At 39.2% G+C, this 12,073-nt stretch overlaps 1 protein-coding gene across 1 annotated transcript in view; it reads left to right on the top strand.

Annotated features, from left to right (window-relative positions):
- si:ch211-190o19.1 overlaps window positions 1-12,073 on the top strand; it is a 491,573-nt gene that overhangs the window by 121,721 nt on the left and 357,779 nt on the right. The gene's annotated exons all lie outside the window — the stretch shown is intronic.

Genomic DNA, 12,073 nt, shown 5'->3' with positions numbered 1-12,073 from the left:
AATGTTGGAAATTATATCAAAAGCTATTTTGCAATATAATAAGTGGAAATGTCATTATTTTAAAAATCATATTTATGACTATATTAACATTTTATTGAGCAAAGAAACATGTTAACTCCATTGACTCTGATTACAAAAAAGTATATGTATGTATGTATATGTACAGCGGCTGGGCAATGACACCTTACCCAATACTTCATTAGAATGGTGTAGGCTCTTCTTTTGCGGCCAATAAAGCATCAGTTTGTCTTGGGAATGACAGAAACAAGTCTGGCACAGTGGCCAAAGAGATTTTGAGCCATTCTTCATTCACCTTCATGTTCATCAAGTCACTATCACCAGTCTTGCTGTATTGGTGCATTATCATCCTGATACATGGCACTGCCTTCAGGATACAATGTTTGAACCATTGGGTGCACATGGTCCTCCAGAATGGTTCTGTAGTCCTTTGCAGTTATGTGCTTGTCTATTACAAGTACTGGGCCTAGTGAATGCAATGATATTGCAGCCCAAATCATCACTGGTCCATTCCCATGCTGCACTCTGGGCATGCAACAGTCTGGGTGGGATGCTTCTTTGGGGCTTCTCCACACCGTAACTCTCCCAGATGTGAGGGAAAGATAGTGAAGGTGTACTCATCAGAGAACAATACATGTTTCACATTGTCCACAGCCCAAGATTTTCACTGCTGGCTCCATAAAGACTGACGTTTGGCATTGCCTCAAGTGATCAAAGATTTGGCTATAGAAGCCCAGCCATATATATTGACCCTGTGGAGCTCCCACAAAATGTTGTGGGAGCGTTTCCATGGCGTTTCTAAAATGTTGATAAATGAAATATTTAAAAAAATGTATAGTTGTTATAAAATACTGGCAAACATAGCTGTGTGTTTCCACAGATCAGTGGAGGATAGAATCAAAAAGGCAACAATATAAAGTGTGCAGAAGCAGAGAAACATAGAGGAAGAGAAGGAGCAGAAGATGAAGGCTGTTTCATTACCGTCCAGCATGGAGCTTTGAAAAGGTCAGACAGACAGAAGATCTATATTTACATCATAACAATGCCTCTGGGGTATGTACTGCTGTGCTGAGTCGGTATGCTGCATATCTTATGCTCTACTGTGGGATCCGCTTAAAAAGTATATAGTAATAATAATCAGAATAATAAGAAACTATATAGACTGCCACAAGTCATAACAAGCCATAACAAGTCAAAATATATATTTTGTAGGGTCCAGCCAGTTGGTCCAATGACGGTATCCAATGGTGGATGAAGGTTCACTGCATGTTCGGTCTTTCCAGTGCACAATGTTGATCTATATTAAACTTAACTCATATCTGACTCCAATTTTAGTATGAGGTGGTTTAGAATATTAATATGTTTATCCTCGTTTTATCTGACTCCAATTATAAAACATTCATAAGATTATTTTGTGTCCTTTCACATTATTTTAGATTATGATTGAATATTCTTTTGTTTTGTTATTATACCTTATTCTCATTTACTCAGATTCCTATAGCATCCCGAGTCTTGCACCGGCCGGGTATACAATCTCTTAATACAAGCTTGTCAGTCTTGGTCATTAAACAGAGGCGATTAACCACTCTCCTAAAAGGCAGAACACTACTTACTCAATTTAGGAGATTTTTATGTGGTCCCCATAGATCTGTTATCTACTAATTCAAGACAGAGTATTTTAATAATAATCGCACAGGATTATAAGTTTGTAGATGAAGGCCTAAATATCCACACTAAAATTAGTTTCAACAATATTTTGTTGCTCTAAATAGAAAACCCATAGTTGGCCTTTTGCAGTCTACATATACATGAAATAATGCCAATTTGTTAGTCGGATCTCTAACAACATTGTATAGCGTGCCACGCTGCTCCGTCTAACATGTTTTAGTCCGTTACTAACCTGTACAGTGGCTTGTAGTGCTATGGACAACAACATTTATCAGTGATGATAACACGAGGTTTGAATAATTCAAAACATAATTTATTAGTCAGGTAAATAAGTATTCTGCCAAATTCAATCAGTCAATTCATAAATGATCAATACAAAACATCAAATTATCAAAGATAAATCCAAGATGAAAAACATGCATTCCTGACTTCAAAAATATACATAACATGGAGCGAGCCATGTTATGGGCTGATCTGGTTAGGCAGAATCGCGCTGAGCCTTTCTCAAACCTTACCTTAAATAATCCAAGAATTCCCTCAAGGAAGGGGGTGTGAATAACAAAAGAGCTTTCACACTTGGTGCTGCCTGTGGAAAGTCACACCCCTCACAGTGGTTCGAAAGATGCCTGAAGTTATATATTTATTGTTTTGATTATGTCTATTTCTGAGAGAATGAGACCATTGTACCAATCGCACTGAGACATTTCAAATGATATCAAACATGATAGTTAAAGTCAGTTTGGTTAATCTAGAACATTCAAACATTGAAATGACCATATGCATGAGATGGGGGGGATGAAGCTGAGTTTCAGCATACTCAGATGCAAATGCAGCAGGAACTGGTTTTTCCCCGCATTCCCCCTGCTGGGTTGTGAAGTCACCAGTCTCTGTTTTCAGCTCATGTTTTGAATTGTCAAAGACATCAAAAATATTTGTAATATTTCAATTCTTACAATATATATTAACATAACATTAATTCTATTAATTTACTTATGTAAATGTGTGTATAGAATTGTTTTTGTTACTTTTTAAATAGTATTAAATTATATGCTAATGTTTATAATATAAGGTTTATGTATGATATGTTTGTAAAGTCTTTCAGTAGATATGTTATGTGAGAGAGTTGCTTTCAAGAAAATATCCATAAATTAGGAGTTTTCGATTCATGCAGTGGTGGAAGGAATACTGAAATATCACACTTAAGTAAAAGTACTATTACTTGCCTAAAAATGTAGTGCGGGTAGACTACATTTGGGCCCAGTCCCAATTCTACACCTTAGCCCTTCCCCTTACCCCTACCCATTGTTTTGCGCATTCCTGTGAAGGGGTAGGGGTGTCCCAATTCTCTTTAGCTTGAAGGCGTAGGGCTAAAACTGGATTTATTCTTTCGCCTGGCGCCGCATTGCGCACCTCCACTGACTGTGCATACCTCACGAAATGGACAAGGCTTTTATACTCGCCACAATCGCCGTTGTGATGTTTTTTAAAACAACAGGGGCCGGTCAAAAGAAACTGACTGTAGAGTCAGACTGATAAGCAGAGAAGTAGGAAGTTTTCCGAAACTACGTCATATCATTAACACCATTTAGTATTTTTAAACTAATTATTATTATTATTTTTTATTGTTTTTATAAATCATTTTAATAATTATGAGGATTTTTATAACCATTTAAGATACTTTTTAATCAAACTTTTGATGCATCACTTGCTTTTGTTCATATCTCGGACAGTTCTCCCCATTAAGGTTTATTGAAATATCAATGACAGCAGAACATGAGTTGCTCTACAAAGATATTTTTTATTATGACAAGAATAAAAGCAAAAAAACCACTGACAGTTATAAGTTGTCGACTTTTTTTTTTTTTTTTACAATGCAATAATGAGTGGTGAATGAATATGTCAAGTCTTTTTTTTCTATACATATTAATTGCTACAATAGATTAAACTGCACTTACAGTCCAGCACATTAAGCTTTGTGCAGACTGTAGCTGTAGATGACATTAAAATGGAGGGGAAAAAAGAACCCCGTCCATTATTTCACCTCTGCTTTTTTATTCCCACAGTAAAGGACTCCATCAAACTCTGCCCTGTATCTCTCTGCTGCTCTGATGTGACAACAGGTGAGTTTTTGACCGTATTGACACAGGCATAAAAACATCATTAGAGCCTTATCAGCTTTTATGGCATAGCTCCACGTTCTCATTGGATAACTCATCGCTTTTGTCTTGACATCAACCCAAACTCTGGACTCTGCTGCCGCTAATGTTGACTGATGTGCCAGTGCCACCTCAGGAAAGCTGCTTTTACTCACATTATGGGAGTAAGTGTGGGACAGATGCCACACATCAAGCTTTACATTAAGGTTTTTTTTTCTTCTTCTTCTTTTTTCTTTTTTTTTACAGTAGTAGACATACTGTAGCATACAGATGAGGCACTGAAGAAAAAGTACTGCAACTCTTATATATCACTCATGAAGCATAAAGTCCTGCTTTTCAATACTACTTGAGTCAAAGTGCAAAACTACCTGATTTTCAGGTAGAATTCAGTAAAAATGTAGTTACTGATGAAGGTTTGTTTTCCAGGAAAGCTGATTTACTAGAATGTGTGATACATTAATATCCACACTAAACCTACAATAATTTAGGTGAAGCATTTGAAACCACATTCACCTATTTCAAATCAGTTTGTAAAATCAGTGAATCATTCGTTCATTCTGAATGCGTCAACTGAATCGGTGAATCCTTTGCTGTAGACTCACTCTGGACAGATCATTTTAATCAGTCGCTTATTCACTGGGGACTTACTCTGAACAGATTGAGGGAATCAGTGAATCATTTACTGAATCTGAATGGATTGATTGAATCATTTACTGTAGCCACTGAATTCACCATTTGAATCAATGAATCATTTAAAGGAGACTCACTCTGAATGGATCATTGGAATCGATAAGTGAATCATTTAATGGAGACTCTGAACGCATCATTTAAATCAGTGAATTATTTATTGGAGACTCATTCTAAATGGATTATTTAAATCGTTGAATATTTCATCAAAGATTCACTCTGAAAGCTCCGTCTTCTTTCCTTGTCCTTGGCTAGGCAGACCCTCGGTTTTTAGCTCTACATAGTGTTGAGTCTGGTAATTATGAAGCATCATTTCTTGCACATGACCACACAGAACAACATTGTTGGCATCCAAAGACTTGTAAGTCTTTAACTTCTCTCTTGTAAAAACACTTGGAGATTCAATGAGATAGTTGTATATTTGGGGCTGGATGCTTGGTCATTTCGTCTTATAATATTTATTGGGAGGGTGCTATCGCAAATGGACATTTCAGACGAATGCTGCTCACTTTAATGTTAATTTTGCAGAATATTTGTGCTTATCACTGGGTGACGAGCTGTTATAATACGCTGAAAGCATTATGTAAATAATATATAATATGTAATCAATATAACTAATTTCTCAGACAACAACAAACTCTGTATCTGCATCGGATGTCATTCCCTCGCTGTAAATGCTAGCGCTCCCAGATTTTGTCCTGCAACCTCTCTGCGCACGCATTCTGAATGTTTACGAACATGGTTATTCGTCTATAGGCGCCAAGCTGCTGAATTAGCTAGATTTAATAGATTTTTATTCAGTATATGAATCATGTTTTAGTTTTGAATTAGTTTCTTACATTAATATTTAGTAAATATATTGTAAAAGTTAAAATCTCGCCAGTGTTTCCGGTTGAAAAGTGGTTTTAAGCTCGTAAAATGTAGGAAAAGAGCCCTAAAAAAAGTGTCTTAGGGTGCTGTCACACCTACACTTTTGTTTCTGAATGTGTCTCGATTGCCCAGTTAGCGTGGTTCGTTTGGCATATGTGAACAGGGCAATCGCGCTCTGTTCCGCGCCAAAGTAATCACTCCGAGATCGCTTGAGTGAGGTGGTCTCGGCTCGATTGAAACAAACCCTGGAGCGGTTCGATTACAGTGAGAAAGCGATCTAATCCGAGCGCGGTTATATCACAGTGTTTTATGGATATTTAATAGGCATACGGCTATATGAGTAGATAATTATCAGAATGGCAGGAAGTTTCGCGAGTCTTCTGATGCCCGCAAACGAGTGATGATCTCCCGGTAATCTCGCGTCTCCCTCCCAGTCCTCAAATAGGCTACGTCGCGCACCCTTCTCACCCCTCCCCACAGCATCTCTCCTCAGACACATCGCGCGCGCACCCTTTCAATAATCATCAAACCACCACCTCTCCTGACAGCTGAGCGGGACGCTGCAAAATAAACCCTGACACTCTGACCAATGTGAGGAGAGTTTACGGGGAATTTTTATGTAATAGGCATAAAAATAATAGGCAACGCGCGTGGCTGTGCATTTATACTTCTGCGTGCTGTCTCTGTCGGTCTGCATTAACACTTCCGAAACGCTGGTTGGCAGTGAGGTGTAAATGTTCCTCTGTGTCGAGTTTCTTCGCTACTTTTTTGCTTTTCCTGAACACTTCAGGGATGTACAAGTGGCTCAAACTCGCTCATTTTGAGGCAGGAACCGGCGGACGTGCAACAACTTTAACTATGAGGTAAACACAAAACAAAACTTTCCATCCGGAGCTCCTTCACAGTACTCCACACTTGTAAACAATCGCTCCTGCGGCGTCGCGCCATTCGCACGGCTCTCGGTCCCGCCCAGACTCGTCAGCGCTACCAAGCCGACCAATCACAGAGCTTGCGCTACACGTCGTTGCGACGTGTAGTTACATTTTTTAAGAGGTGCACATCAGTGACGGCGATGGCTACGGCGAAGGGCTATGCATCAGCGCCGTAGCATACGCCGGTGTTTGACGCAGAAGTATAAATCAGCCTTTAGCCGGACGCTGCAAAATAAACCCTAACACTCTGACCAATGTGAGGAGAGTTTACTCGCACGTGACGCGTTTTAGCTTTTTTGGTCTGATTAGAAACTTTGCAGTGTGAAAGCGAACCGCTCCAAGAGCAAAGAGCAACAATGTAACAATTGTAATCTCTGTTTCGGAACAACTGAATCGATTCACTGGTGTGAAAGCACCCTTAAAAAGGTATTGAATTTCACTTTCTGATTTCTGTATACTCTGTAGTCCAATATTGCTTTGTTAAACGTCTAATATTCTAATATAATATTCACATTTTCTGAATTTTGGGGTTTCATTAGCTGCAAGTCATAATCATCAACATTAAAAGGTAAACACTTGAAATATATCTGTCTGTTTATTGAATCTGTATAATATATGAGTCTTTCTTTCTTAATTGAATTACTGGAATCAACTTTTCGATGACCTGTCATCTCATAACACGTGCATTAGAAAAAAAGTCGCTTTGGTTAACCACAGGGTGGCGCTATATGATGGCACTTTATCAGCTGAACTCCTTTTTTTCCATTACTCAAAATTAATGATTGATTATAATTCAGTACTTTCGTTATATCATTCTAATTTAATTGTCATAACATAACCGTTGAATAATAATATTATAATATTTATAATATAATATTCATTAATTTCCCTTGGCTTAGTCTCTATTTCAAAGGTTGTTACAGTGGAATGAACCACCAACTCCAGCATACGTTTTATCCAGCGGATGCCCTTCCAGCTGCAACCCAGTTCTGGAAAACACCATAGATTCTGACATTCACATTCACACTCACACTCATACATTATGGCCAATTTAGTTTATTCAATTCACCTATAGCGCATGTCTTTGGGCTGTGGGGTTAGCCGGAGCACCCGGAGGAAACCCACCTCAAAAAAGGGAGAACATGCAAACCCCACACAGAAATGTCAACTGGCCCAGCCGGGACTTGAACCAGTGACCATCTTGCTGTGAGGCGACAGTGCTAACCACTGAGCCAACTTGCCACCCATGATATTATCATTTACTATTTAATTATAGTATTTAATTACAGTACAAGTTTGTTGTTGAGAGCATTGCTTACTTATGTTTTGTGGGAAACCTATAGTAATATCCATATGAAATATTAGAACACATACCCTTATATAAATACACAGCAAAATATAAACCTGTGCATTTATGTAAAGCTAAACCTAGTTTCAGTAAAATACATTTTATTATTTATTAAACAGTTTTTATATTTCATCTAAATATTTATTTGATACAGCAAAATGATTAGCGCTTCTGTGAAATATGGATTGTTTTTCAGATATTTCTTCACCGATATTTAATGGAGCAAGACAATCGTTTTACAGTGATTTCTATAATTTTCTTTTCTTCTGGAGAAAGTCTTATTTGTTTTATTTTGGCTAGAATAAACACAATTTTTAAAACACAGTTTTAGGTCAATATTATTATCCCCCTTAAGCCATTTTTTTCTGTAGTATACAGAACAAACCATCATTATACAATAACTTTCCTAGTTACCCTAATTAACCTAGTTAACCTTTAAATGTCACTTTAAGCGGAATACTAACATCTTGAAATGATCTAGTAAAATATTTTGTGCTGTCATCATGGCAAAGATAGCCTAATGTTTATAAATGTGTTAAAAATCCTCTCTCTGTTATACAGAACTGCTGTCTGTGCTAAACTTATCAGCAAAGAACTACACATTATCGCAGTTTATTTTGTGATGATAGTTTAATGCAGTTCCTGGAGCACCACCAACACTGCATGTTTTGTATGTCTTCTTTGTCTGTCACAGCCATTCCTTTCAGTCTCTGCTAATAGGCTGATGATCTGAATCGGGTGTGTTTGGTGGAGGAGAATGTGCTGAGCTGGAGGCCCTCCAGGAACTTGGTTGAGAAGCACTGGTTTAAAAGACATTGTAGACCACTTGAGAACTCAAGCGGCTATTTTTTTTTTTACTTCCTCCTTCAAACAAAATGCAATTGGTTCAATAAATACAACTTATTTTCTTTTACAGCTAATAACATTACTTGGAGAATATCACATTCTTGTAAAGAAATGAGCTGAAGATAAGCCAAATTGTGAACATTTTATAAAAGTTCAAGTTCAATTTATTTAAAAAGCACATTTAAAAACAGTCACAAGACTGTACAAAATGCTGTACGAAAGACAAAGTAAAAATGAAACTACAAAAATATAAGAACATAGAAATACGACAAGAGAAACATCTGAAAAAATGTAGCACTAGAAAGGACTATAAAATAATGTTAAAAAGCCGAGCTAAAAAAAAGGTACGTTTTAAAAAGTGATTTAAAAATAAATAATTATGGAGCCATTCTAATCTCAAGGGGCAAAGTGTTCCACAACTGAGGACCCGCCACAGAGAAAGCTTATAAAAGACATTAAACACTATGGTAGGCCTTCATACCACACTGTGTAACGTTAGAAACAAAAAAGCTAGAAAAAAATAACACACTCAGCATTCTGCAAATTTGATTTGGTTAATGAAATGTTGTTGTTATTGTTATTATTATTATTATTATTATTATATTTATTTTTTACCCATGGCAACTGATTATGCTTTGATTTTATTTGTTCTTTCTCTTTTTATTTATTTTTTTATTTATACATTTATTATGTTGTGAGATGTATATATTTGTACTAAGTTTGTACATATTTCACAATTAAAACTAATTATGTTGGCTTGAGAAAGCCAACATACTGTAATGCTACTTAAACTTATTCTTATTAGTGGGGTTTGCCTTAGGCAAAGTCCACTATTGTTATTCTCCATACTTATTATTAGTGGGGTTTGCCTTAGGCAAAGTCCACTATTGTTATTCTCCATACTTATTATTAATGGGGTTTGCCTTAGGCAAAGTCCATTCTTACTATTGTGGTTTATTATTATAATTATTATTCTTCTTCCGTACGTTTTTTCGGCGCGTAACTAGTCCCGCAGCTTTCGTCCCAGACCCTTGAAAGTGGGGTCAAATCGTGCGGTCTTATCGGGAATGGTGTGCTATGACTTTTATAAGGGGTGGGGGGTTTTTTGGCCCCGCAGGGGCCAAAAAACCCCCCCAAAAATCCCATAGACTTAACATTGAGCCGAACTTTGACGAATCACAGCGCCGAGTGTGAATTTCAGAGAAATATGGGATTCACAGCATTTGTAGGGGGTTGCAGCCTAAGTAAGAACATACCTCGCAAGGGGGTAAAAGTTGCACCCCTGGGGCTCTAGGACGTCCCAAAGTGCTCCCATTGACTAACATGGGCCCCATTGACTCCCATTCATTTTTCTAGAACAGCACTAACGCCCCCGCGAAATGGGACGACCTTTAAAGCGTCATAGCGCCAAGTGTGAAATTCGTAGAAATATGGGATTCGCAACATCTGTAGGGGGTTGCAGCCTGTATGAGAACATACCCCCAAAGGGGGTATAAGTTGTACCCCTGGGGTGCTAGGACGTCCCAAAGGGGTCCCCATTGACTTTACATGGCCCATTGACTCCCATTCATTTCTTGACTCGCATGTCAATCACATTACATAGCAGTGTCATACAGACTTGGGGGTTGCCTTACTTGACTGAGGCAACCAATCAGCATCTCAATATGATTTTGAAGCTCACAAGCCACGCCCCCCCAAACCACTTAAAGACCCTTAATAAGTGCCCCATTGACTTAACATGGGGTGGGATGTCCCATTGCAGATCCCATTGACTTCCATTATAAAGGTCACACATCTATAACATTACATAGGAGTGTCATAGAGACAAGGGGGTGGGCTCATCTGACTCAGACAACCAATGAGCATCTCAATATGATAATGAACCTCACAAGCCACGCCCCCAAACTGGTCCCATAGACTGCCATTGTAACTGGCCTACATGCATATCTTTGCATAGCAGTGTCCAACTGACTTGGTGGTTGGCTCATCTGACTCAGATAACCAATGAGCATCTCAATATGATAATTAAGCTCACAAGCCACGCCCCCAAACTGGTCCCATAGACTGTCATTATAACTGGCCTAGATGCATATCTTTACATAGCAGTGTCATAGAGACATGGGGGTTGGTTTATTTGACTTAGACAGCCAACCACATTCAAGTTCACTCTGTAACCTCGCCCATAGCAACAAAACAGAGTACCCTAGCAACCAATCATCAACAGCTATATCTCAGCATCGGAACATCGTAGAGACTTGGTGATTGGCTCGTTTAACTCATGCTAGCAAACGGAACTTCCTATATGCTACACATGCTAGCAGTGACTAGCTACATGCTAATATTGACTAGCCAAGTACTGTAACTTGCTAGAAATGCTTACTAAGTGTAATTATTTCAACAGGCATGTATGTTAGGCTTGCCTAGTTACCACCCAGGGTACCCTAGCAACTGCCTAGCAACCACACAAATTACCCTAGCAATTGCCTAGCAACCACCTAGCAACCGCCTAGTAACATCTTAGTAAGGGCCTAGCGACCACTCAGGACACCCTAGCAACCGCCTAGCAACGCCTTAGCAACCACTCAGAATACCCTAGCAACCACCAAGCAACACCTTAGCAACCACCTAGCAACCACTTAGGACACCCTAGCAACCGCCTAGCAACACCTTAGCAACCACCTAGCAACCACTCAGAACACCCTAGCAACCGCCTAGCAACACCTTAGCAGCCACTCAGGACACCCTAGCAACCGCCTAGCAACGCCTTAGCAGCCACTCAGGACACCCTAGCAACCGCCTAGCAACACCTTAGCAACCACCTAGCAACTACTTAGGACACCTTAGCAACCACCTAGCAACACCTTAGCAACCACCTAGCAACCACTCAGGACACCCTAGCAACCACCTAGCAACACCTTAGCAACCACCTAGCAACCACTCAGAACACCCTAGCAACCATTCAGAACACCCTAGCAACCAAAACAAATACATTGTACCCCATCGATTTGCCACGCAAACCCCATTCACATTTCCTTTAGGAAATGTACAATTCTAGTTAATGGGGTTTGCCTTAGGCAAAGTCCATTCTTACTATTGTGGTTTATTATTATAATTATTATTCTTCTTCCGTACGTTTTTTCGGCGCGTAACTAGTCCCGCAGCTTTCGTCCCAGACCCTTGAAAGTGGGGTCAAATCGTGCGGTCTTATCGGGAATGGTGTGCTATGACTTTTATAAGGGGTGGGGGGTTTTTTGGCCCCGCAGGGGCCAAAAAACCCCCCCAAAAATCCCATAGACTTAACATTGAGCCGAACTTTGACGAATCACAGCGCCGAGTGTGAATTTCAGAGAAATATGGGATTCACAGCATCTGTAGGGGGTTGCAGCCTAAGTAAGAACATACCTCGCAAGGGGGTAAAAGTTGCACCCCTGGGGCTCTAGGACGTCCCAAAGTGCTCCCATTGACTAACATGGGCCCCATTGACTCCCATTCATTTTTCTAGAACAGCACTAACGCCCCCGCGAAATGGGACGACCTTTAAAGCGTCA

The sequence above is a fragment of the Danio rerio genome, chromosome 3 (assembly GCF_052040795.2).
Source record: "Danio rerio strain M-AB ecotype USA chromosome 3, GRCz13ab, whole genome shotgun sequence".
Taxonomy (NCBI): Eukaryota; Metazoa; Chordata; class Actinopteri; order Cypriniformes; family Danionidae; genus Danio; species Danio rerio.
This window is presented reverse-complemented; position numbering and strand designations above follow the sequence as displayed.